Source organism: Suncus etruscus, chromosome 2 (genome assembly GCF_024139225.1).
Source record: "Suncus etruscus isolate mSunEtr1 chromosome 2, mSunEtr1.pri.cur, whole genome shotgun sequence".
Classification (NCBI taxonomy): Eukaryota; Metazoa; Chordata; class Mammalia; order Eulipotyphla; family Soricidae; genus Suncus; species Suncus etruscus.
The window spans coordinates 99550345-99554043 of record NC_064849.1 but is presented as its reverse complement, the minus strand read 5'-3'; the positions used below and the strand labels follow the sequence as shown (position 1 = coordinate 99554043).

Below are 3699 nucleotides of genomic sequence, written 5' to 3'. Positions count from 1 at the left end.
ACCATTGTGCTGTCTCTCTGGTCCCCCAAATTTCATTTTCTTAAAGTTTATTTTATTTTTGCTGTTGTTGTTTTGGGGCCACACCTGGCAGTGTTCAGTGGGTTGCTCCTGCTCTGAATTTAGGAATCACTCTGGGCAGTCTCGGGGGACCATCTGAGATGCCAGGGATTGAACCTGGATAGGCTGCATGCAAAGCAAATACCTGCTGTACTATTTCTCCAGCCCCCACAAATTTTATTTTTGACTTTCATAAAGCTCTACTTTTTTTACACCATTATTCAGGGGAAAAAGTAATTATCTTCAAGTAAGACTGATCAGTCCCAGATCTTCCAAACAGTAGTCTTTCTACCTAGGATTTTAAGAAGTAGCTTTGGTATTTTATGGAGGAAAAAAAGCTCCACTGAGCACATTCAGCTTTGAAAACTATATTATTTAAGTGAGGGCAACTTTTTACATTTATAAAGGTTTTAAAACCAAATATTTAGTATTCTAAGTTGTCGGTGAAATAGGCCTTCAAGGGGCCCGAGCAATAGTACAGTGGACAGGGTGCTTACTTTGCATGTGGTTCACCCAGATTCAATTTCCAGCATTCCATCTAGTTCCCTGAGTTCCAACAGAAGTAATTTTTGAATGCAGAGCTAGGAATAATCTCTGAACATTGCTGGGTGTTGCCCAAAACCAAAATCCTCCCCAAAAAACAAAATAGATCTTCAAGTTATTTTTTGTTCTCACCTCAATAGAGCCTACAATTTGAGCAATCAGAGAGAGATGATCTTCTCTGTAGGTTATAGCACCTGCCAACTTTCTGTAAGAAATTTCTGTAAGGAGTGCTCGCTTCGGCAGCACATATATTAAAATTGGAACGTTACAGAGAAGATTAGCATGGCCCCTGTGCAAGGATGACACGCAAATTCGTGAAGCGTTCCATATTTTATAAAAAAAAAAAAAAGAAAGAAAGAAATTTCTGTAAGGGGAGGGAAAAAAGAGAAATTTTTGTAAGAAGCTATTTCTTTCTTTCTTTCTTTTGATTGTGAGGTCACACCCGGCAGTGCTCAGGAGTTACTCCTAGCTCTATGCTCAGAAATTGCTCCTGGCAGGCTCGGGGAACCATACGGGATGCTGGGATTCGAACCACCATCCTTCTGCATGCAAGGCAAATGCCCTACCTCCATGCTATCTCTCCAGCCCAAGAAGCTCTTTCAACTGTCAGACTGTGCAACTCCAAAAACCTCAAATGTGGGTGCCTTGTTATATGGCTGACTATTGGCATCCCATAAGGCCCCTTGAGCACCACCAGGAGTCATTCCTGAGTACAAAGGTAGGGGTAAGTTCTAAGCATTGCTGGGTGTGAACCCAAAATAAAAACAAAAACAAAATGATAAGATAAAAACCTCAGGCTCACTCATGATATTAGTTGGCAAAAAATTATGTTGGGCTTGGGTCCGGAGAGATAGCACAGCGGTGTTTGCCTTGCAAGCAGCCGATCCAGGACCAAAGGTGGTTGGTTCGAATCCCGGTGTCCCATATGGTCCCCCGTGCCTGCCAGCCAGGAGTAACCCCTGAGCACCGCCGGGTGTGGCCCAAAAACCAAAAAAAAAAAAAAAAAAAAAAATTATGTTGGGCTTAAAAGGGGAAGAAAAACAACAACACCCTTATTGTTTAAGGTTCCCAACTGACTTTATTACTCAAGGGTCACTCCCATCAGGGCTCAGCCCATGAAGTATCAGGGACTGAACCTAGGGGTCTTACACACAGTGTATTCCAGCACTCTGAGCCATCTGTCCAGTCTCAGCTAATTCTTATTCACATACCTGAAGTCAAGGCTCATGCAATGTTAGGATGTTCCAACAGAAAACATGGTTTTTGTTGTCTGTGTTTTTTTATTATTTTTTCTTCTTTTTTTTTACTTTCTTCTTTTTAAATTGATATTTATAATCTCTAGAAGGACTCCTCCCAGTTTTTTGTTTGTTGTTTTTTCTTTTTTCATTTTCTTCTTTTCATTTTTCCAAACAGAACCACATAATTTGAATCATCTTGGTCTGCCTCATAAATTGAGGGGAAAGAAAATGATTGGCACCAGAATCAAACAGTCGTATGAACATTGAGTAGAAATAAAAAATGATCATACTTAAATGCCAAATCCAACAATGACAACAGAATCGATACCCAATCTTCAACAACAAAGGGGACCAGTAATACTAGCAGTCTGGGGGGCAAAGGAAGGGGATGCTGGGAACAGGGTTGGAGAGAGGACAACACTGGTGGTGGGAATACCCTTGATTCAATGACACTATGTACCTTAAATATTACTGTGAAAGACTGTAATTCAAGTTGGTCACAATAAAAATTATTAAAAAAAAAACAGAAAACAAAACTAAAGCTAAAACAGCAAAACCCCAATACACTGCTCAATAGGGACCATGACTAAGACATTTTGTTTTGCCTTTCTTTTGTATATTGATCATTGCATTCGAACACTGCCATACATCATCAGTCATGCATCTTTGAGAACCAATATTGGGACTTCATTAAGTTCTATGTGTTCTATGCTGAAAGTCTAATTCCAATCTTTGACAAATATGCTCCCCTTTGTCCCAATGTACTCACTCCCCAATAAACACAGATTGTTTTGTTTGTTTTGTTTTTGTTTTGGGCCACACCCAGCAGTACTCAACAATTACTCCTGTCTCTGCACTCAGAATTAATCTGGTGGTGCATGGGTGGCCTTCTGGGATGCAGGGGATTGAACCAGGGATGGCTTGCATGCATCAACTATACTATCTCTCCAACCTGCTAACACATCTTTTTTGTTGTGGTGGTTGGTTTCTTTGTTTTTCTCCATTTGTTGTTATGATAGCCCGGTCACCCACACAAACTTGGTTGAGGTAGTGTGATATAGATAGGCCAACCCTTTGTTGTGCTATTGGAAACCCTAAAAAGCAGTGCCTGTGAGAAGATGGCCAGTTTGTGGGATGGTGCCAGGAACTGAACTCTTTCATCCTGTATCTGTTCACTGAAGTCATTTACTGCAATGAAACGGAGAATAGCATGGCCAGAATGTGACAGCCACTGTCCCTTCAGCTACTGCCAATGCACACATCTGTCTTCACAGCTAACTTTTTGGAAATGGGGACCATATTCCATGGTGCTCAGGGCATCCTCTTGTCTCTGCACATTAGGGATCACTTCTTGCAGTGCTAAGGGAACCATATGGGGTACCAGGAATCAAATCTGTGTAAGCAGCTTTTAAGGTAAGTGCATTACCCACTGTACTATCTCTCTAGTTTCTTCAGTTACTTTTTTGGGGGAATGGGGGAACCCAAGTAGTGCATAGAGGCTTATTCTGGCTATGTGCTCTGGGTTGCTTCCAGCAGTATCTAGAGATCAATCTAGGATCAGCTGCATGCAAGTCAAATATCTTACTCTGCACTATATCTCATTCCTATATTCTAAGTTTGTTTTTTTGGGGCTGTTATGGGAGAACACCCAACAGTACTCAGGGCTTACTCCTGACTCTGTACTCAAGGATCACTTTTAGTGGGCTCTGGGGACCATTTGGGGTGTCAGGGATCAAACCTTGCAAGTCAAACACTGTTGTATTATCACTTAGGACCTCTCACTTTCTCAGATTTGAATCAATTGGCCAGCTAGGCAAGCAGCGCTCTTTAATATATATATAGATAGATTTGGTCTCTTTTT

At 41.2% G+C, this 3699-nt stretch overlaps 1 non-coding gene across 1 annotated transcript; it reads left to right on the top strand.

The window, feature by feature from the left end:
• The first annotated feature begins 827 nt into the window (after nucleotides 1-827).
• LOC126003100 (U6 spliceosomal RNA) lies at nucleotides 828-934 on the top strand. Its single transcript, XR_007493642.1, has one exon. It is a non-coding gene; the product is annotated as a U6 spliceosomal RNA (small nuclear RNA).
• Nucleotides 935-3699: the final 2765 nt, after the last annotated feature.